The sequence below is a fragment of the Podarcis cretensis genome, assembly GCF_951804945.1.
Source record: "Podarcis cretensis genome assembly, chromosome: 5".
Taxonomy (NCBI): domain Eukaryota; kingdom Metazoa; phylum Chordata; class Lepidosauria; order Squamata; family Lacertidae; genus Podarcis; species Podarcis cretensis.
Genome location: NC_137174.1, coordinates 9,645,853 through 9,670,008, shown reverse-complemented (window position 1 = coordinate 9,670,008; position 24,156 = coordinate 9,645,853). Strand labels below are relative to the sequence as shown.

The 24,156-nt window shown below is 46.4% G+C and overlaps 2 long non-coding RNA genes across 2 annotated transcripts in view; one reads left to right on the top strand and one right to left on the bottom strand.

Moving 5' to 3' along the window:
• LOC307215861 overlaps nucleotides 1-13,440 on the top strand; it is an 85,031-nt gene extending 71,591 nt beyond the window's left edge. Inside the window, exon 2 of the long non-coding RNA XR_013838685.1 lies at nucleotides 13,229-13,440. This is a non-coding gene — a long non-coding RNA (uncharacterized lncRNA). The remainder of the gene's footprint in view (nucleotides 1-13,228) is intronic.
• Nucleotides 1-24,156, bottom strand: part of LOC307215835 — a 247,706-nt gene that overhangs the window by 130,414 nt on the left and 93,136 nt on the right. The gene's annotated exons all lie outside the window — the stretch shown is intronic.

Sequence of the window (24,156 nt, the reverse complement as noted above, 5' to 3'; positions counted from 1 at the left end):
GTCTGGAACGGATGAATACATTTTGCATTTCTTTCTATGGGAAAGCACACCTTGGTTTTGGAACGCTTTGGTTTTGGAACGGACTTCTGAAATGAATTAAGTTTGAGAACCAAGGTACCACTGTATTGAAATAGAAATCTTTACAGATATCAGTGTAAACATGACATGCTCTGGTTGCTTTGCACCTCGCTTGAAATGTCTAAAGTATGATGTGTTCAAGCCTGTGACCAGGATCCAAAAGACATCCGTACTGTCTGCTGAAGGAGCCAGTCTGGACCTGAGGTTCGTATCTCCCTGCAACTTCCATATGGGAACAGCCTTCCCTGCCACATTGGAACTGAGGAATATGACATGGGAATCTGATAATAAAAGGAAGAAAGAGAAGAAGAGTGTGTATTAGCGCCGATAGTCTTCCAAGGCAGGGCTAGCTAACTTGTAGCTTCCAGTTGGATTATAACTCTCATCATCCCTGACCATTGACTCGAGTAGCTGAGGCTCATGGGAGTTGGAGTCCAACACCATCTAGAGAACTAGAGAAGCACAGCTTTCATATCCTTGTTCTAAGGTAGTAATACAGCATCATGATATTAATTCTTAAGTAGGTTTTGAGTAGACCTTAAAAAGAAAGTTGTACCTTATATACAAATTTATGCTAACATAAATGCTTAAAAATAAACCTAACCATATACTTGCAGTACCTGAAGTGATCCTAAAGTGATGCAATTAGGCTATAAAGCTACAAATTAAAAAGCAGTTAAAAAACACAACTCATTTCCTGCCTAAAATTCCAGTTCTGCATAATATTTTCAAGAAGGCAGACGTAAAATCATTTGCTGTTACATCACTTGCCTAATTTAATCCGCTGTCATTTTTAGCCCAGAACTCCCCAGCTATGTGAACTTGGGAATACATGGTTGTTCGCTCCATGACTGACTCTGAAAAAGCTTCCTTGAAGGTAAATCAAACAGGCCCACTATCATCTTAGGACCGAGGCCACAACCTCGGTGTCCTATAGCAGGACCCATCAACGCTACCACCTACTATAGGCCCTCCGTATCCAGCAGATCATTCTATGAGACGCCATTTTATTTTGCCTTGTGCCCCATTGTTTTGTCTCTCCATTGGCTGGTTTTTGTTCATGTTCCTCCCTCACTGTGATACAGAAAACACACACGCAGAGAGAAAAATTGCATGTGCACACAAACAGTCCAAACATTTTGAGAAATAATGTGTTTGTGGGAGAGGTTTTATTGGTTTGTTTTTGCTTTATTATGCATTTTGTGTTAAGATTTTTATGATGTGAACCACCCTCTGATCTTCTGATGATGGGCGTTATACAAATTTGATAAATAAACAAAACAATAAATGATACTCCCATGGCAGCCATTTTATGACCTAACAGCAGCTGTTTTGTCGTTGCACCCATGAAACTTCTTTAAAATTCCAAATGTACCCATGATGCTCATTGGTTTATATACTGCAGTAGATGAGCTGTGATTGGTTATCTGATGCTTTGTCACAGCTGTGCTATGAAGTGTGCCATTTATAGGCAAAGCCTGCAATTCTCAAATGCAATACTAACACTCAGTTCTAGGGATATTTTGAGACGTGGTCACACTCCAGGCTTTGTTGCCCTGAGAGTTAATACAGACAACAAATTTAAACCAAAGGGGAAATTTATTATATCAAAAGGTAATTAGCACCTTTACTAAAAATATTAAACAAAATCAATAAACATCATGTCAAAACCAATCTGAGTTTAGGAGAGTTAAAATGAGTATAAGAAGCACTCCTAGGAACACATAGGAAAAAGCTTTGGAAAAAAAAGCTTTGGATATGGAACAACTGATTGGTTCAAAATTGGGAAAGGAGTATGACAAGGCTGTATATTGTCTTCCTGCTTATTTAACATATGCAGAATTCATCATGCGAAAGGCTGGGCTGGATGAATCCCTAGCCGGAATTAAGATTCCCGGAAGAAATATCAACAACCTCAGATATGCAGATGACACAACATTGATGGCAGAAAGTGAGGAGGAATTAAAGAACCTTTTAATGAGGGTGAAAGAGGAGAGCGCAAAATATGGTTTGAAGCTCAACATCAAAAAAACGAAGATTATGGCCACCGGTCCCATCACCTCCTGGCAAATAGAAGGGGAAGAAATGGAGGCAGTGAGAGATTTTACTTTCTTGGGCTCCATGATCACTGCAGATGGTGACAGCAGCCACAAAATTAAAAGACGCCTGCTTCTTGGGAGAAAAGCAATGACAAACTTAGACAGCATCTTAAAAAGCAGAGACATCACCTTGCCAACGAAGGTCCGTATAGTTAAAGCTATGGTTTTCCCAGTAGTGTTGTATGGAAGTGAGAGCTGGACCATAAAGAAGTCTGATCACCAAAGAATGGATGCTTTTGAATTATGGTGCTGGAGGAGACTCTTGAGAGTCCCATGGACTGCAAGAAGATCCAACTGATCCATTCTGAAGGAAATCAGCCCTGAGTGCTCACTGGAAGGACAGATCCTGAAGCTGAGGCTCCACTACTTTGGCCACCTCATGAGAAGAGAAGACTCCCTGGAAAAGCCCCTGATGTTGGGAAAGATGGAGGGCACAAGGAGAAGGGGACAACAGAGGACAAGATGGCTGGACAGTGTTCTTGAAGCTACCAGCATGTGTTTGACCAAACTGCGGGAGACAGTGGAAGACAGGAGTGCCTGGCATGCTCTGGTCCATGGGGTCACGAAGAGTCGGACACGACTAAACGACTAAACAACAACAACAACAACAAAGCCAAGTAGGATTGTCTTCCACGAGCACAGTCTTAACAGTGAGTCCGTAAGGGACTGTGGAGGCCAATTCTGGTTCCACGCGTCCTTCCACAGTGGGGACATAGGTTTTTGGATGGGAGTTAATCATGGTGAGGGTTTGCCAAATGTGCCTTCCTCAGCACGTTTCTCCCTTGCATCCTGAGTTCGAGTGCTAGTTATAAGGAAGAGGTAGGAGGTATTCTTGGCCCTCCCCACCAAACCTGGATTCAGAGGAGCATAACATGCTTATATCGAGAGGTCTAGTGTGACACCCCAACACATTGCACTAATAGGGCCTTTTCACAAACTGTAAAAGGCTGGTGCCAGTCAAGCCAATCACAAACTTCCACACAAAGAACCTAATTAACAGAGCCTTGGCTTTTGCTAATTAATGAAATCAGCACAAGTCTACTTGCACTTGGGCAAAGCAAATTCTTGACAGAAAGCATCACCTCTCATTCTTGAAAATTGACAAAGAAAGAAAGACTGTAAACCTTGTCTTCCTGAATGCGAGTGTGCGCTAAAAGTTTTTAAACGGTTCCAGACAGTAAGAGCTTGTATTAAAAAATGTTTGTGAAACGACTTCTGGAAAAATTGTATTATGTTGCCCAGGCGAGATGGGGAAAAGAGATGAACGTATATTTTGGGCTCTGCTGGTAGCAGCAGCAGCAGCAGCAGCAACAACAATTTATTTATTTATACCCCGCCCATCTGGTTGGGTTTCCCCAGCCACTCTGGGTGGCTCCCAGCAGAATATTAAAAACAGAATAAAACTTCAAACATTAAAAACTTCCCCCAACAGGGCTGCCTTCAGATGTCTTCTAAAAGTCAGATAGTTGTTTATTTCCTTGACATCTGATGGAAGGGTGTTCCACAGGGCAGGCGCCACTACCGAGAAGGCCCTCTGCCTGGTTCCCTGTAGCTTCACTTCTCAGAGGGAGGGAACCACCAGAAGGCCCTTGGAGCTGGACTTCAGTGTCTGGGCAAGAGCCTCAGGCCATTGAAACTTCTAGCTTTGTACTTGTGAGGGGAGGGAAAAAGAAGGAGCAAAATGTAGGTAACTCAATTTGCTTTGAACAGGTGATCCTGGCATTCTGTAACGGATCTCTTTTGAGGCCTCTTCTGAAGTGCAGGTCATCACTGCAAAAGCTGGATATTTTGAGGGGTGCTTCAGTGCAGTCGTGTGGGGGAGATGCAATGAAGGATGCACGAAGCTGGAGATAACCAACTACAGAATTCGAAACAGATTTTTAAATTGTTAATATAATGTGTTTTGAGTGTGTTTTGCTTTATCGCAGGATTGGGCTTGTTATGTACTGAAGTTCTCACCCTGGGCCAGCAGGGGGATACTGTAGATAGTTATGCAAATGAAGGATCGAAAAGTGACGTTCAGTGATTGGATAGTTTTAGAAAATGGCAACAGTTACATTGTTCTGGAGCTCTATATAAGCAGGCTGACTGAGCTCCTCAGTTAGTTCTGTTCCAGCTTACAATAAAGAGCTGCTTTGGAAGAATCGCTGTGTCATCTGATATGTTCGCCCACAACTTAACAGGGCTAGTGCAGGGGAAGGGGACCTCGATCATTATGGATCTCCACAATGGGTAATCCCTGACCAGCTGCCAAGGCAAAAGGTAAAAGGACCCCTGACCATTAGGTCCAGTCGTGACCGACTTTGGGGTTGCGGCGCTCATCTCGCTTTATTGGCCGAGGGAGCCGGTGTACAGCTTCCAGGGCATATGGCCAGCATGACTAAGCTGCTTCTGGCGAACCAGAGCAGCACACAGAAACGCCGTTTACCTTCCCGCCAGAGCGGTACCTATTTATCTACTTGCACTTTGACATGCTTTTGAACTGCTAGGTTGTCAGGAGCTGGGACCGAGCAACGGGAGCTCACCCTGTCGCAGGGATTCGAACCGCCAACCTTCTGATCGGCAAGTCGTAGGCTCAGTGGTTTAACCCACAGCGCCACCCGCGTCCCTTAGCTGCCAAGGAACTCCACCCGAATTCCCCCACAATAGTTTAAAACCCACTGATGTATGCTGTTACATGGTGCATCTGCCAGTAGGGGCTGTTTGCTTGTTTTTGAGTTTGTATTGCATGCACTGTGAATTATCAGTTGTTAAAAGAGTCTAATAAGCCATTCATCGTTAGTGAGACAGCCTTACTTTGTCACCAGCAGTCACGGATAAAAGTGAAAACGTTTGGTTTCAACCTTTCCTTACAGCACTAAGGAAACAAAAAGTGCCTTAATCCTGTAGTGGAAGAATGAGACGTTAGATATTAGGACTGCTATTTATTTGATTTCCATAGACTTATTGCAGGGCAGATTTGAGGGTAAACTATATGTGGAATGAGTCTGCCCCTGCGGCTTGATGGAGGTAGAAACTGTCTCTCATGTCTTGTTACGCTGCCGTTTCTATGGGGATATACGCTTGGTATTTATCACTCCTGTTATACAAAAATCTCCAAACAGGTCCGAACTTCAATGTCTAAAACTCCTGGTAGAGGACAAGGATCCAGAGATCACACTAAGGCTGGCCAAATTCTGTGCGACTGCCATAAAACTTAGGGAACAAGCTGTACTACCAAAATGATTAAGGTTTAAAATGATAATTTTAGGTTATATTTTAGTGATCAAGATTTAATATATAAACAACAACAACAACATATCTGAATTGTCTCTGTTATACCCAATTGCAATTCAACGTATTCCTGTTGTGTTTTATGATTTTGCTGATATTGTAAGTAAGTCGGAACTGATATGTGACCATAATAATCATAAACCATTTCCATAGCCACCATCAATAAACATTCTCTGGCCATAAGTGGTATCATGCTATATTCCATCTGTGCCTTCATTTTTTCATTCTACATTGATACATTGGTATGTGTTTTTAGGACAACACATGTGTAATATCATGTATGACAAAAGTGAACAGGCATCAAGCACTCGGTAGATGCAGCAGCTGCCTGAATCATGCAACCATGAATAAAATCCTCAACACATCATTCACACATTATTATATTGCTGAATTTCTCATCTTCCACATTTATTTTCGCATGTAGAAAACTTAATATATGAAGCTAACCTGAACAGAAGTTACAGCCACCAGTCCTGCCAAAGCAAATGACTGACCAAAACACTGTGGAAAAAGCACAGTGCTGAACACTCAGGACAGCTCCAGTCCACTCAGCCAACATGTATATTAAAATTGTCACCTCCACCAAGCTTTTGGGAGCAGATGTCCTAAGCTCTGACAGTGCCACATTTAATCTTGAATCTGACTTACCCGAGTTGCCGAGTCCTGTGCTCTGGCCACACAGACCTTGTTATTATATTGCCTTTCCTCGCTAACGGTCTTTCAACAAAGGGGCAACAGAATGAATTTGCACTAAAGACGTCAATAAAATTGTGCAATCAATCTGCATTTGGGCGAATTTGTCAAAGTTTTGCATTTGGCAAATACCGGTTGGGTAATTGGCACAGCACCGCGCTACTGACAAAAAGGCAAGGGTGATGAACAGCTCCTAAACGCTGTGTCTTTTCAAACCAATCTGATATTTAGTTCTTAGGCAGATTGCGCATTGTTTAGTGTACATTCGGAGAACCAAGAGCCTTCACTACAGCCCCTCATGTTCTCTAACCTTGACTTAATGTGGCAGTCAGAAATTGTGGACAAATGGGTGCTACAGCTGCAATCCTTTCCCCACTGATTTGGGAGTGATCCTGCTCAGTGGGACTTATTTCCAAGTAGATATGCAAAAGATTAAAAGGTAAAGGAACCCCTGACCATTAGGTCCAGTCGTGAATGACTCTGGGGTTGCGGCGCTCATCTCGCTTTATTGGCCGAGGGAGCCGGCGTACAGCTTCCGGGTCATGGGGCCAGCATGACTAAGCCGCTTCTTGCGAACCAGAGCAGCCCACGGAAAAACCATTTACCTTCCCGCCAGAGCGGTACCTATTTATCTACTTGCACTTTGATGTGCTTTCGAACTGCTAGGTGGGCAGGAGCAGGGACCAAGCAATGGGAGCTCACCCCGTCGCAGCGATTAAAACCACCGGCCTTCTGATTGGCAAGTCCTAGGCTCTGTGGTTTAACCCACAGCGCCACCCGTGTCCCTATGCAAAAAATTACAATGGTTTTAATGGATAAAGCATTATGTGGCTTGGGATCTCAGTGCCTGAAAGAGCATCTTTTCCCCATACAAGCTTACCTGGGCCTTGAGGTTAAGCTATCCCACTTCCAAGTGGGATGGTGTTGTGGTCAGATCACGTGGCCTCCACACACAGTGGGGGCTGAGGAAGCCCTGCATCATGGCCCCCGCCCAGCCAATCCGGGGGGCCGGGGGCGTGGCTTACTCCTTTTAAACCACAGTGCGGCAAGGGGATCTCCCTCTTGTTCCATCTTCTGTGGATCTCCCGCCATCTTTTCATGTGTTCATCATATTGGTCTTGCTATGGACCTTGGTTGGTTGCCATTGAGGGGCCTGGCAGGAGTTTTTCCACTTGGCTAACTGGCTCTGGCCATTTGGTTTTCTTTTTTCTTTTTTAAATAATATTTTTTACTTTTCCAACAATTTAAACACAACAACAACAACAAAAAAGAACAATACAATACAAAAACAAAAACACTACATAACACTAACACATTAAACAGAACAAAACAAAAACAGTTTAAAACACATCAAATAATTTCAGTATCTTATCTTTCATTCACTTATTTCCGCGACCTCCTCACACCTCCCTTTTGTATTCCACTTCTGTTAATTGTTTCAGCAATTCCTTTCCATCTTCCTCTGTTTTCTATCCTATAATTATCTTAGCACATTCTAACCTTATTTTTTCCTTTAATACTCTGTTAATCTAATTATACTTAGTTCCTTATAACATTTCTACTAAAGCCATATAACTTCATTCCAACATTTTTCTAACATTCATTAATTTTACAGTATTTCCGTAAATAATCTTTAAACTTTTTCCAGTCTTCTTCCACCGACTCTTCTCCCTGGTCTCGGATTCTGCCAGTCATTTCTGCCAGTTCCATATAGTCCATCAACTTCATCTGCCTTTTTTTTTTTCTTGAACTCCCACCTAAAGATGATTTTTTTTTGGGGGGGGGAGCCAGAACAAGCGATTACCAGCTGCCCTGAACACAAAAATTATGCTTCCGAAATCTCTTGATAGCGATTCCGCACAGAAAGAGGCAAAGCCACTGCCGCCCCTCCCCATGTGCCACTCACAGCAGAAGCCTTCTCAGCTGGGCAACCAAATCTCCGTAGTTAGGCCTAAGATCCAAATGATATTTCGGGACGTCTTTAAAAATTTCCACTCTTGACTGTTGTACTTCTAGGTTTTTCTGATAGTGCCAACCCAATATTCTATCTCTCTCTTTTTTAGATCGAAGGGTGATCAAACAGTCTCTTATTCTGTTGTTCTCTTTTTCCCCCTCCTCTTCCAAGTCTGAAGGCCCTCACAATTCTGATCTCTTCTTGACCCAAGTCCAAGTCCCAAAAGTCAGCAAATTCCTGTGTGAGGAATCTATCAAGCTTTCCTTCTCCAATTCAAGTAGGGCTCTGATCCCAAGTTGCCTCTGTAGGGCTGGGACTCTCTCTCTCTCTCCAGTTGTGTTACTTTGCATTCAGCAGCAACAGCTTTCTCCCTGGCTTCTTCCGCCATCTGCCATATCAAAGTAGATTCCTGTATCAATTTCTGGATGGTTTCTGTATTAGTATTCACCTTTTGTCCCAGATTATTTATATTTTCTGTATTTAAGTCAGTTTTAGTAGTTGCAGCATCCACTTTCTTGTTAAGCTGTTCCAGTAAGTCATTTATCTTATATAATGCAACCGCTAAGGTCTGTTCTGTCGACATTCCTCTTGGTTTTGAGTGTACTGGTACAGGAGCAGCAGAAGAAGAAACAGGAAGGCCTGATGTTGAGCCTCTCCTGGGTTGCTGCCAAGTCCTCCCAGACCTTAATGTTTTTTCAGCAGTTAACTGGTCTGTTTTTCCCTTTCCATTTGCCATAACACTCAAAAGATTCAAGGTCAGTCCCAGAGTCTCAGTTTTTTTTATCTTGCAGCTGGAAATTCCCCTAGCCCAGCTAGGGCTAGGTGGCCATTTGGTTTTCACCTACCTCGTAGCAATCGCCATAGCTTTGTCAGGTTTGGTGGTTAGGCACTGGTAAAACCTTGTTCGGGAGAGGGGAGGTGTGGCCATCACCTGCCCCTCCTTACTAAAAGGTTAAAGCAGCCTTTCTCAACCTGTGGGTTCCCAGATGTTGTTGCACTACAACTCCCATCACCCCTAGCTAGCAAGGCCAGAGCTCAGGGATGATGGGAGTTGTAGTCTAACAACATCTGGGGACCCACAGGTTGAGAACCACTGTGTTAAAGGAATCCGAGGGGCGTGGTCTCTGTCCGAAGCCCAGATGGGGGTCTAGGGCCATGGCACGACCCCTATCAGTGACCCTGGGGGAGTTCCTAGTTGACGGGCAGCAGCAGGGCTCCCCCTGCTGTTGTTTAGTCGTTTAGTCGTATCCGACTCTTCGTGACCCCATGGACCATAGCACGCCAGGCACTTCTGTCTTCCACTGCCTCCCACAGTTTGGTCAGACTCATATTGGTAGCTTTGAGAACATTGTCCAACCATCTCGTCCTCTGTCGTCCCCTTCTCCTTGTGCCCTCCATCTTTCCCAACATTAGGGTCTTTTCCAGGGAGTCTTCTCTTCTCATGAGGTGGCCAAAGTATTGGAGCCTCAGCTTCAGGATCTGTCCTTCCAGTGAGCATTCAGGGCTGATTTCCTTCAGAATGGAGAGGTTTGATCTTCTTGCAGTCCATGGGACTCTCAAGAGTCTCCTCCAGCACCATAATTCAAAAGCATCAATTCTTTGGCGACCAGCCTTCTTGATGGTCTAGCTCTCACTTCCATACATCACTACTGGGAAAACCATAGCTTTAACTATACGGACCTTTGTTGGCAAGGTGATGTCTCTGCTTTTTAAGATGCTCCCCCTACTGGTGGTTAAACCTTGTGAGACTTCCTGCAGGCGGGCAGGAGTCAGATATAGTTGGTTCAATTCCAATGTCTAAGCCAATACTGCTCACATTTTGTAACCAATAAAGTTGTGGCCTCAATTTTGCTCATTTTTCTAAAGGGGGGGGGGCTCGGGGTCTTGACATGCAAAGAGGCCTTCCTCAAAGTTCTGCCTCCTGGTGGAAATGAGATAGGGGGCTTTCTTGAAAAAGCCCCACCTGCAGAATTCCATCGCCAGGGAAAGTCACCTGGCACAACCTCAGTATCAGATGAAGACTTTTCTCCCCCCCCACAAGCTTTTTTAAAGAGTTGTTATTATATTTTACAGTTAACATCTCCCCGCTGCATCAATTGATGGTTGAATATGTTTATATTGTGGCTGCTACAGGTTTGAATGAGGAGGGTTGTGCTAGAAGAGGGGGTTTGTCGCTGGGTGTTTGACTGTGATGTTTAATTTATGTAGTTTAAAATTTCGTATTGTGACATTGTATGCTGTTTTTAATAGTAAGTTGTCTATTGCGCAGGCAATTATTATTATTATTATTATTATTATTATTATTATTCAATTTATATACCGCCCTTTATCAGAAGATCCCAGGACAGTGTACAACATTAAAAACACATTACAGAACATCAGTGATAAAACATAATAAAAAATATAACGACAGACAGAGTAATAGTAAAATAATCACCATAATAACACCCCACACTTTGACAGACTATAGATTATATATTACCCATAGGCTGGGTAAAGAGAAATATTTCTGCTTGGCGCCTAAAGACCTGTAGTGATGGTGCCAGGCGAGCCTCTCTGGAGAGAGCATTCCACAATTGGGGAGCCACCACAGAAAAGGCCCTTCTCTTGTTACCACCCTCCAAACCTCTCTGGGATGGAGGATGTAGAGAAGGCCTTCAGGTGACAAGCACAGGGTCTGGGGCAGTTCATACGGGGATAGGTGATCCTTAAGGTACTGACGTCCTTAGCCATGTAAATACATAAATTCAAATAGCAGCAAGAAGTATAAACTGGGCATATGTGTGTAATTCACCAAAATCCATTGGGCAGGCTGCATTTATTTCTATGCACCTCACTTTGCAAAAATAAAAGGAGACTATGCAGTAGTGACAGGTCCGTGCAGAACCTGTCTGAGGCCTGGGACGGGAGTCTTGTTAGATGGATGTTGGTGATCTGACATTAAGTAAAAGTGAAACAAAAGACGTGCCATGGTCAGATCACTTCCTGGTGCAACTGGACTTCTCCGCGACCACCCTCCCAAATCAGTGGGACTGATTTGGATGGTCCACCCTCGCCACTTAATGGATCCAAATAGTTTCCAGAGAGTGGTAGGGGATGTTTTATCCCATGTTGATGGCCTTTCAGCTGATTCCCTGGTGACCCGTTGGAATACGGAGTTAACCAGGGCTATCGACTGTCTGGCTCCGAAGCGCCCTCTCTGATTGCATGGAGCCCGGACAGCCCCGTGGTTTTCCCCGGAGCTGAGGGTGATGATACAATCGCTGAGACGGCTAGAACGCCAGTGGCGGAAAACTCACTCTGAATCAGACCGGACATGGGTTAGAGAGTCTCTACCCCCATCGTTCAGCCCGGACACTGAGATCCAGCACTGAAGGCCTTCTGGCGGTTCCCTCATTGTGAGAAGTGAGGTTACAGGGAACCAGACAGGGGGCCTTCTCAGTAGTGGCGCCCACCCTCCCTTCACATGTGAAGGAAATAAGCAGCTATCTTATCTTTAAAAGACATCTGAAGGCAGCCCTGTTTAGGGAATTTTTTAATATTTAATGCTGTATTGTTTTTAACACTTGATTGGAATCCGTCTGGAGTGGCTGGGGAAACTCAGCCAGATGGGCGGGTTGTTGTTGTTGTTGTTGTTGTTGTTGTTGTTGTTGTTGTTGTTGTTATTATTATTATTATTATTATTATTATTATTTTTAAGTTATAAGGTCATACAAAAAAAGCAGTCGGTCCCTGGAGTTTACTCAGCTGCCCCCCACTTTTGCATAGGCCTGAGTAGTGATAATATTTGGTAAATAACCCACCCATTGGATAATTGGGGGGGGGGGAGCACTTTCTCACTTTCTTTCCCGGCACTAATTTACTGCACAAAATGTATTTCAAGGCAAGCAGATCAATCTGTATTGAGCCACTGTTAAAATATAAACCGAAAAAGGAACTAAAAGATAGAGGAAATGGAATGCAACATTTTCAGCCTCTAGGATGGTTGTTTGGGGGCTGACTGAGCTCCTTCAGACCCAGTTTGCTTTTGAGTCCCCTATGGATGAGGAAAACACAAATTCATTATTGTGTACCTTGGTGAGGATCAACATGCAAAATGACAATTGATGCCACCTAATTGTTTAATCGTGTGTGTGTGTGTGTGTGTGAGAGAGAGAGAGAGAGAGAGAGAGAGAGAGAGAGAAATTAACCCAGCAGCCATTCCTAGAGAATCCATTAAGCGCATACATCAGCTGGGCCTTTTTCTGGCTCTTTTTCAACACTTTGATGAAGTTTCCACCTTAAGGAGTAGGAGGAATGGGGGGAAAGCAAATTGCAGAGTGTAGACTGAAGCACTTGCAATCTTTGTGACAAATACTAATGTATAAATCAGCAGCCCAATCCAGGCCTGGGCTGCTGATCATGTTCTTTGCTGAAATGTCACCTGTTCCTATCTAACGATTTGCATAATGCAAAGCTTCTCACTCGTAAAATACAGATTAAGAGGGGAAGCAAAGAGTCATTCTCGAACCACAGAGCCATTTCAAGAGTGGGGTGGGGGACAGGCTTTGCTATTAACCCTGCTGCTCCCAAAGGTCTCTTCTCTGCTTGCATCGGCAGTAATAGCGAGGCACAGGAAAATAAAGACCTGGTTATCTTTCCTCTGCTGTTTTATTATTTGTTAAACATGTTTTGCTAATGTACAATGGGGAAGTGCTGTAAATGTTGAGGAAATGATCAGAAATCCTATGCATACGATAAAATGAATTCAACAAGTTTAAGTGGACATTTAGTTGCGCGTCAAGGTCCCAAGACACCCCAAACAAGAACACAATGGCACTTGATTTTTGTTTAAGGTTTTTGGCATAATTTTGGCCACAACTTTATTAAAAATACAGCAATGTGAGTGGTTGCTTAGGCATTGGTAGCACGGGGACAGCTCTGACATTCGCACCTCCCGCGAAGTCACCAAGGGTAAGTCACCTGGGAAGAGAGACGGGACTGGGAACCATGCCTCACCTCTCCCCAGAATGCCAGGGGGTTCAGACAAAAGCATAGTGTTATGTACTGAGTTGAATAGGATCCAAACTGCAGCAGTCTGATTGGTCCTAGAACAATAGGATCCAAAATGCAGCAGTCTGATTGGTCCTAGAACAATGCAGCAGTATGATTGGTTGGCAGGAACCACCCAATCATGCTCCAGATAGAAGTGAATCCACAACCTGATTGGCTTACAGTAGAATTCCGGAATTAGCCAATCATGTGCAGCCCATTGTGTAAATAATGTATATAAAGCAGATACTTTGAGGGGACTTTTATTCATTCCTCCTCACCACTATGAGCTGAATAAAGAGCATGAAATCACTTTGCGACTCTGAGTATATTTCACTGGCGACGAAGGTGGGATCCCACTGCGCTGACTGCCACACACAGCACCGCAGCACCACCACCTGCTGCACCGCTGCCTCGCACCGTGTATCCAGGCTTCAGCTCCGGGACACAAGGAACTCAGAATGGCAACTGAGAGCAGCTTCTCGCCATGCAACCCAGCATCTGGAGACTGGGAAGCGTACACCTCCCGTTTCACCTTCCTCCTAGAAGCCAAAGGGGTCACCGATGAAGAAGACGCCAAGAAGAGGGCGATATTCTTCAGTGTCTGTGGAGAGGAGACGTTTGAAATCGCCCGGGCTCTCCTTGCACCTGAAGACGTCGCTATTGTTCCATACAAAACAATAATGGAACAGCTGAAGGGGCACTTTTCGCCGCAGCCCTCAGTGGTGGCTCGTCGAAATGCCTTCTACGCAAAGCGGCAAGCCCCTGGGGAAACCATAACTGGGTTTGTGACCTCTCTCCGCCAAGCCGCCCGGTTCTGCAACTTCTCAGAGCTGGAGAACATGCTTCGTGACCGCCTCGTCGGTGGCCTGAAGGATGAGAAGCTGCAACGACGCCTCTACGCTAAGAAGGACCTAACGTTCCAGGTCGCTCTGGAGGAGGCCCTGGCAACGGAAGCTGCCAAGAGGTCGACGCAAGAGGCACGGCCGAGCCTGCCATCCCAACCGAGGGTTCACCACGAAAACCTCACAGATGACTCAGCATCCGACAGGGAGGAGGTGCACCGAGTACAGCAGCGCACTCAAGCAGCCCACATACCACAGCTGCCTCGACGAGAAGGAGGGAACTGCGCAAGCTGCGGGGAAACTCACGAGAGGAGGACCTGCCGTTTCCGCAACACAGAGTGCAGGCAGTGCAGAAAATTGGGACACATCGCCCGGGTGTGTCGAGCTCGGCCCACCCGACGCCAGGCATCAGATGACCAATCCAAGAGCCCCAGGTCCCGGGGCCCAACGCACCAAGGCAACACGACAGAGCTCACGGACTTCCAGGTATAACAGTTGCCCCACCCCAACGTAGAGAAAATTTATGTAGAGGTACAGATAGAGGGGGCCCCATGCCGCATGGAGCTTGACACGGGCTCAACTCTATCCATAATCTCGGCAAGGACCTTAAGGAAACTGTGTCCTACTGGGGGTCCCAAACTCAGGCCGGCCCCATTCACCCTCCGGGACTTCCAGAAACGTAGGGTCCCCACAATGGGGGTGGGGACCTTCAGGGTGCAATACCGAGGGCGGACGCAGCAACTGGACTTGCTTGTGGTCAAGGGCCCCTACATTAGCTTACTGGGATTCCTGGCGTCACTCCCTTCTTCGATGATGTGTTGATTGCCGGGCCCACACCAGAGGAGTTTGAGGACCGCCTCAGCACCGTTCTGCACCGTTTCCAGACGGCGGGTCTCAAGGTGAAGCGGGAAAAATGTCTACTAGGAGTGCCTCAGGTGGACTTTCTGGGATTTATGGTGGACGCAGAAGGGGTCCACCCGACTGGAGACAAGGTACGGGCCATTTGTGATGCCCCAGCGCCCAAGAGCAAGACTGAACTTCAGGCCTTCTTGGGACTATTGAACTTTTACCATTCCTTCCTTCCCCACAAGGCGGTGGTAGCGGAGCCCCTACACAGACTCCTGGACAAGTGGGCCCTGTGGGTGTGGGGCCAGCACCAGGAGGCCACATTCCAGGCAGTCAAGGACTTGCTTGTCTCAAACTCGGTCTTGGCACACTTTGACGAGAGGCTGCCGGTGGTGCTAGTATGCGACGCCTCGCCCTATGGCACTGGCGCTGTCCTGGGACACCAACTCCCGGATGGAAGAGAGGTACCGGTGGCATACTTTCCCCAGACACTCAACGCAACTGAGCGGAACTACTCACAAATCGACAAGCAGGGTCTGGCAACCGTGAAGGGAGTAAAAAAATTCCATGATTTCTTGTACGGGCAGCCCTTCACCGTGGTGACTGACCACAAGCCGTTGCTTGGCTTGTTTGCCCCCGAAAAGCAGACCCCCAAGTGCTGTCTCCTCACGTCCTCAGGTGGTCAGTTTTCCTTGCCAGCTACCAGTATGCACTGATTCACCGCCCTGGGAAGGCGATGGGCCATGCGGACGCCCTCAGCAGGCTACCACTACCGGAAACAGGCCCCGACCCAGCACCTGCACAAGAGGTTATGAGCCTGGAGCTGCTTCCCGACCGCCCCATTCAGACACAAGAAGTTGTACACCATTCCAAGAAAGATAGGGTCATCTCCCGGGTCCTGGACTGGGTGTGGAGGGGATGGCTCAGCAGCAGCCCCGGGTCAGAATTCGCCGGCTACACAACCCGCAAACATGAACTGTCGGCCCACAAGGGGTGCCTGTTATGGGGAAGCAGGGTCGTTGTTCCCCAGCCCCTCTGCAAAAGGGTCCTCACAGCCCTACACGAGACACACCCAGGGGTAGTAAGAATGAAGGCCCTTGCCAGGAGTTATGTGTGGTGGCCGGGGATTGACGGAGAGATAGAGGCCTGGGTCAAACACTGCCAGGCCTGCCAAGAATCCTGCCCAGATCCCCCAAGGGCCCCAGTCCAGTCCTGGGAGTCCGCCCGAGCACCATGGTCACGCCTGCATGTGGACTTCACTGGCCCCTTTCAGGGGAAAACATTCTTCATAGTGGTGGACTCCTACACCAAATGGCTGGAAGTCGCACTGGTACCGTCCACTTCCACGTCCGCAGCCATCCGGGTACTATGCAGGCTGTTTGCAACCCACGGGCTCCCTGACACTCTCGTCTCAGACAACGGGACTGCATTTACGTCAGGAGAATTCCAAACCTTCACAGCGCAGAACGCCATCCGCCACATCCGTTTGGCGCCATTCCACCCTGCCACCAATGGCCAAGCAGAACGCGTGGTGCGGACCACCAAGGACACCCTTCGCCGCATGACGCAAGGGGATTGGGAGTACCGCCTTGCCACAGTCCTTCTAGCACAGCACAGCACCCCCAGCTCAACGACTGGCCGGAGCCCCGCTGAACTACTAATGGGTCGGCGCCTTGCAATCAGATTGGACCGCCTTCACCCCGATAGACAAAATTCCTACCGGGCCCCTGCCCCAAAGCAGACGACCCCATGACAGGCATAGCAAGGTCAACGCAAACAGCCTAACATTAGGGAGGGAGGGTGGGTGATCCGAAGCATGCAGCGAAAGAGGAAGCTTGTCACTGCGTACAGTGTATTTAACGAACAGGGCTGTCAATCAATAAATGGCAACATATAAATCTCCCCAGTAACAGCCCGCCCCTGCTTAAAGATGGCCAAACTCTTTTGCCCAGCAACAGTGAGGTGTCTTGTCAGCCCCCACCACAACATGTGCTCTCCATGAGGGAGAACACGCTTTGTCAATTGGCAGATCAGGACGGGAGTCATGTTTTGAAATGCTCCCCCAAATACCTGCCCCCCACATGTAATAAACTTCCTAGCACATCGGCAAGAGAACTACTATAAACCTATTTCGCGGGATTAAGCATTCTTTTGTCTTGCATGTTTTACAGCCTTGGGATGCTCTTGAATCTGTTGGCGGTGCAGACAGGCATTTAAGTGATGGTGTTACCTAAAGGTAAAGGTAAAGGACCCCTGACAGTTAAGTCCAGTTGCAGACGACTCCGGGGTTGCAGTGCCCATCTCGCTTTACAGGCCAAGGGAGCTGGCGTTTGTCCGCAGACAGTTTTTCCGGGTCATGTGGCCAGCATGACTAAGCCGCTTCTGGCGTAACGGAACCCCGACACAAGAGCAGCGCTCAGAAACACCGATTACCTTCCCACCGGAGCAGTACCTATTTATCTACTTGCACTATTTTTTGGCGTGCTTTCGAACTGCTAGGTTGGCAGGAGCTGGGACCGAGCAACGGGAGCTCACCCCATCACGGGGATTTGAATCACCGATCTTCTGATCGGCAAGCCCAAGAGGCTCAGTGGTTTAGATCACAGTGCCACCCGCGTCCTGTCATAGCTTTAAGAAATATGGTTTATTTACCTATTTACACATTCAGTCTGCATGGAGTCCAGATCTTACAACGTGGTCATATTAAGAAGGGCTTCTCTCCCACAGCAGTGGGGCCATGGAGTCCAAGGCATCTCTCCCAGCCTGCCTTCAGCCAGCCTGCCCAAGATGGATCCCAGTCTTTCTTCTTTCCCCTCTTTCTACCCAGCACATCTTGCCAAAAACTCTCTTTTCCTGTCACCTCACACTCAGTTACCCTGGCAACCTTCTGAACCCCCAGTCTCTGTTCACACTTCAGGGCAAGGGGGAGCACAGTTTGTCATAGGCCACTTCAGGAATTCCTCCGCAGCTTGTATTTCTCCCTTAACACCCCAAGTAATCAAAATCATAGCATTTATTAATTTCTATTATTATCTATAATAACATGTTTTCCATGCATTGCACCCAGTAAGAAGCATCCCCTTTGCTCTGAACCAGTCAATTCAGGCCACTGTAATCTCAAATCAGACTCCTATTACTATTAATTAATTAAATTTCTAAGCCACTTTTCATCAAAGGATCACAAGGTGGTTTACAAAACGAAAACACAGGAAGCATACCATATTAACTAATGAAAACAATACCTCCACGCGGTTTAAAAGGCCAAAGGTTGTTTAATTATCGACTGGCTAACTGCTCCTCTCAACTACAACACACAATTACCACACACACACCCCGCATCTCCACTGTGCTCATTAAAAAATAAAAATAAACAAGAGAATCCTGCCCACTCAGAGAGGAAGTGGAAGTGGGCAGGCTGGTATTAATAATAATAATAATAATAATAATAATAATAATAATAATAATAATAATTTATACCCCACCCATCTGGCTGGGTTTCCCCATGGTTTTACTATAGTAAAACAGCTTGTGAACCTGGTGGGTGCAGAATGTGGCAATTCCATGGCGCCCCCTCAATACTAGGAGCATATTACACAAGGTTCTTAAAACAGGTTCCTTATTGTCTTATACAGTGGTACCTCGGGTTAAGAACTTAATTCGTTCTGGAGGTCCGTTCTTAACCTGAAACTGTTCTTAACCTGAAGCACCACTTTAGCTAATGGGGCCTCCCGCTGCTTCAAGTGAACAGTTTCAAGTTAAGAACGGACCTCCAGAACAAATTAAGTACTTAACCTGAGGTACCACTGTATTCAGAAACATACTTCTGCTGTAGTGGAGGTACATTATAACCCCTGTGGCTCATAGCCACTGATAGCCTTACCCTCTATGAATTAGACCAGTGTTTACCAAACTTGGATCTCCATCTGTTTTTGGACTACAGTTCCCATAATCCCTGACCATAATCCCAGTCCTGCTAACTCGGGATGATGGGAGTTATAGTCCAAAAAACAGCTGGAGATCCAAGCTCGGGAAATACTGAAATTAGTCTTTTAAAATTAGTGGCCATCACTACTTCTCATGGGAGTGAATTCTACAGTTTAACTATGCACTGTGTGAAGAAGTAATTTATTTTGTCTGTCGCGAATCTTTCAACAATCAGCCACACTGGATGGTCCCAAGTTCCAATGCAGTGGTACCTCGGGTTACAGACACTTTAGGTTACAGACCTGATGGTACTAACCCAGAAATAGTACCTTGGGTTAAGAACTTTACCTCAGGATGAGAACAGAAATCGCACGGCGGCATTAGCTGTTGTTGTTTAGTTGTTTAGTCGTGTCCGACTCTTTGTGACCCCATGGACGCCAGGCACTCCTGTCTTCCACTGCCTCCCGCAGTTTAGTCAAACTCATGCTGGTAGCTTTTAGGAACACTATCCAACCAGGGTCTTTTCCAGGGAGTCTTCTCTTCTCGTGAGGTGGCCAAAGTATTGGAGCCTCAGCTTCAGGATCTGTCCTTCCAGTGAGCACTCAGGGCTGATTTCCTTCAGAATGGAGAGGTTTGATCTTCTTGCAGTCCATGGGACTCTCAAGAGTCTCCTCCAGCACCATAATTCAAAAGCATCAATTCTTCGGCGATCAGCCTTCTTTATGGTCCAGCTTTCACTTCCATACATCACTACTGGGAAAACCATAGCTTTAACTATACAGACCTTTGTTGACAAGGTGATGTCTCTGCTTTTTAAGATGCTGTCTAAGTTTGTCATTGAGCTAAAGTGGTACCTCAGGTTAAAAACAGTTTCAGGTTAAGAACGGACCTCCAGAATGAATTAAGTTCTTAACCCAAGGTACCACTGTACTTTGAGAGAGGAAGGGGGGGAAAATCCTCTATGCACTTTCACCAAGCCACACAAAACTTTATACACCTCTACCAAGTCTCTTCTTACTCTCCTTTTCTCCAAACTAAAAGACCAAATGTTGTGGTGCATGCTCTGGTTATCTCCTGCTTCGACTACTGCAATGTGCTCTACATGGGGCTACCTTTGAAGGCAACTAAGAAACTACAACTAATCCAGAATGCGGCAGCTAGACTGGTGACTGGGACCATATAACACCAGTCCTGAAAGACCTACTTTGGCTCCCAGTACATTTCTGAGCATAATTCAAGTGTTGGTGCTGACCTTTAAAGCTTTAAACGGCCTCGGTCCTGTATACCTGAAGGAGCATCTCCACCCCCATCATTCAGCCCAGACACTGAAGTCCAGCTCCGAGGGCCTTCTGGCGGTTCCCTCACTGCAAGAAGTGAAGCTACAGGGAACCAGGCAGAGGGCCTTCTCGGTAGTGGCGCCCGCCCTGTGGGACGCCCTCCCATCAGATGTCAAGGAAATAAACTGACTTTTAGAAGACATCTGAAGGCAGCCTTGTTGAGGGAAGTTCTTTAATGTTTGATGTTTTATCGTGTTTTTAATATTCTGTTGGGAGCCACCCAGAGTGGCTGGGGAAACCCAGCCAGATTGGTGGGTTACAAATAATAAATTGTTGTTGTTAACTGCCCCTTTCTGAGTTTTTTCTAACTCAACAATATCCTTTTTGAGGTGAGGCAAGCAGAACTGTACACGGCATCTCACCACAGATTCCTGCAACTGCAAGGATGCTGAACCTTTTGGGATCCACAGACCAGATCTTTTCCAAGACTGGCTTTGTGGGCCAAATTTGAGAAGTGAGTGTGACCACCCATTTGTCAATCACCAGGCATCATTGATGCTTCAAAGCACCTCACAGGCAACAAGGCACTGCTGAAATGGAGGAGAAAGCCTTTGTTTTAGCATCATGATCAAAATGCGGACGCATTGGTTTGGTGTGCCACCTCTCTGTGGGGAATCCCGCCCCCTGTTGGAGTGAGGTCAGCTGATGGACAGCTTGGTGTGGATTTGAAAAAATGTCCTCACTGGCCAAACTGAAACCCCCGGTGAGCCAGTATTTCATTCATAGTCATTCGCTGCCAGTTTAGACCCCATATGTATATATGTGAAATTTATATTTTTTGCCCCCCGTGTTCATCACTTTGCACTAGGCATGGAGGTGAAATTCATTTCAGTTCGCATATTCAGGTGAGCTTAACTAATCAGCACTTTCTGATGCGAACTAAAGCATAGCCATCCTTAAGGATTTGCAGCCCCCCCCCCCATTTCTGCAGTGCAACTTCTTCAGCCAAGTTATGGGTACCAACATACTTATACTGAGGCAAAGAATGCACATATTAGTGAAATTTCGTAGATCTATGAGTCCGGGCATTACAATCTGGGTGGCCATCGGAAATGGGAGCTGAGCTTGGCTCCCATTCAAAACAAACATGGCTGCCGAAAAAGCAAGCAAGGGTCCGGAGCAAAAGGCCACGAATGGCAGTAAAGCCAGGCTAGGCAAGTGAAAGGCCATTCTGTCTCTGCCAGCAGTGCCCAATATGTTTTACAGCAGACGCCATGTCTGAAGAACAGTATCCTTTAGCTGGAAAAGACTGAGGAGAACAGAACTGCTTGTCTGATAGCGTGTGATAGGAAATTGGGCGTGTGTGTGTGTGGAAATGGAGTCTCTTATCTTGGGGACAGTAAGGAAGAGGAGACAACAATAGTCTCCCTTGGTTTGTGAGGGATGGAAGGGCAGGGGAAGGGGCAGAAATCTTCCACCGGGGCTCTGGGAATTGTGGAAGACTTGGCACCGAGCCGGTTAATAGGCAGCTCTCGGCTGCCTCACTGAGAATGGCAGTGACACCTGACTGAGAACTTAGGGAAAGAGTTGGCGGCTTATTAAAGCAGCGGGACCTTGGCTGAACCCCATGACTACACGCTAGGATTGCTGTGTGCCCCACGATAACTCGCAGCTGCTGATAAAGTCCACTGGTAATGGCTTTTTGCTAATGAGAAAAGTGCTGCTGATTATGACAAATAGCCTCAGACCAACAGGCTAAGCTGCTACACAGGCTCCCAATTGTCAGTCTGGCTGATTTTTGCATTTCATTATTCCTTTCCTGATGTCTTGGCTCCTTCTATTCTCAACATACTCCTATAACCGTGTGTCACAATTTTAATAACACTTCTTTATCTCAATTTTCCCCCTCTCTCCATGGAAGCTAGAAAAGAAATGGATATTGAAGGAACAATGTTTAACCTTGCTTGTATGCCACAGCAAAAGGAGCCCTTCAGCCATTGTTTAAGAATTTCAAAGGCACAAACAACCACACAGAGCCCACGTGGCCCCAGAGGCTCTTTTCCACTCCCGGTTTTTTTATAATTCCAAACATCTTTCCAAGGGTCTGGCATGCTGCATTTCCATCTCCTCAATACAAGGGAGGTGCTTGACCTAAAGAGGTGTTGGTGCAGCACAGGGGCAGGCAGAGTTTGACCCTCCAGGTGTCTTTGGCTAAAGCTTCCACCACTTCCAGCCAGCAGGCCCCAAACTTCCCCGATCTCTGGTGTAGTATAAGACACAGAGCCCCCAATTCAAAATTCACTTCACCCACAGACTCACCAGGTCACCCTTGGGAGGCAAAACTTTCTGCATTTACTTCCCACTCTCAGTCCATGCTGGAAATGGAGATGACAGTACCAGCCTATCTCACAGGAATGCCCTATCTCACTTTATATATATATATATATATATATATATATATATATATATATATTAAGAAATCAGAATTTTTGACAAACTAACTTCAACTTTAACACATATTTCCCTGGACGGTTTGAATTCCCACCCTTAACTACAGTGGTGCCCCGCAAGACGAATGCCTCGCAAGACGGAAAACCCACTAGACGAAAGGGTTTTCCGTTTTGGAGGCGCTTCACAAAACAAATTTCCTATGGGCTTGCTTCGCCAGACGAAAATGTCTTGCGAGTTTTTCCGACTCCCCCCCCCTTTTCCCCCTTTTTCTAAGCCGCTAAGCCACTTATCTGCTTATCCGCTAAGCCGCTAAGCCGCTAAAAGCCGCTAAACCGCTAATAGTGCTAATCCGCTAAGCCGTCAATGGGCTTGCTTCGCAAGACGAAAAAAACCGCTAGACGAAGAGAATCGCGGAACGGATTCTTTTCGTCTTGCGAGACACCGCTGTACCTGAAATTTAGAAGGCATCTGAAGGCAGCCCTGTTCAGGGAAGTTTTTAATGTGTGACATTTTAATGTATTTTTAATCTTTGTTGGAAGCTGCCCAGAGTGGCTGGGGAAACGCAGCCAGATGAGCAAGGTACAAATAATAAATTGTTGTTGTTGTTGTTGTTGTTATCGACGTGATTTTTATGTTCCCATCCTTTCCCCCTTATATCTCATACTTATTTTCTCTTATTAAAATGGCGGACATTTCCCTTCCAACACTTAAATTTTGAATCCTGCTAGTGACATCATTTGGCTATAATGCTTCCTCAAACGGTCCAAAAGGGGTCTCCATGCTTCAATAAAAAGTTCATCGTTTTGATCTCTTACCATAGCTGTCAATTTTGCCATTTCCGCAAGGCCAGTTGGTTTTGAGATCCATTCTTCCTTGGTTGGAACATCTCCTGACTTCCTTTTCTGCGCATGTAGAATTGTGGCTGCTGTTGCTCCGTCTCCATTATCCCTAAAAAGGAATAGGAAAGAGGAAAACAATTCTGAAATATACTCAGAGTCGCAAAGTGATTTCATGCTCTTTATTCAGCTCATGGTGGTGAGGAGGAATGAATGAATGTCCCCTCAAAGTATCTGCTTTATATACATTATTTACACAATGGGCTGCACATGATTGGCTAATTCCGGAATTCTACTGTAAGCCAATCAGGTTGTGGATTCACTTCAATCTGGAGCATGATTGGGTGGCTCCTGCCAACCAATCATACCGCTGCATTGTTCTAGGACCAATCAGACTGCTGCATTCTGAATCCTATTGTTCTAGGACCAATCAGACTGCTGCCTTTTGGATCCTATTGTTCTAGGACCAATCAGACTGCTGCAGTTTTGATCCTATTCGACTCAGTACATAACACCCCTCCCCTCTAAGTTCCAGTCCTGCCCGGGAGGTCGCATTCATAGTCCTCAAGGTACGCTGGCGGCCTACGTGTGCGTTGCGGCCTGGGGTGTTCCCTGGTCCGGGGTTCAGGTTCTGGCTTGTGTTCCAAGGATGCTGGCTGTGATGAGGCTGTTTGGTCTGGCGCAACCGGCTCGCTCAGTCGTGGTTCTGGTTCTGGTGTCCTTTCGGCCTCACGGGTCCTCTCTGTATTTACTGATTCTGCCTCTCCTGCTGGCCCCTGCTGCTCTATGGGCCTCACTGCCCCACTGTTCCCTTGGGACTCCTCTGACCTGTCCTCCTCCTCCTGGTTT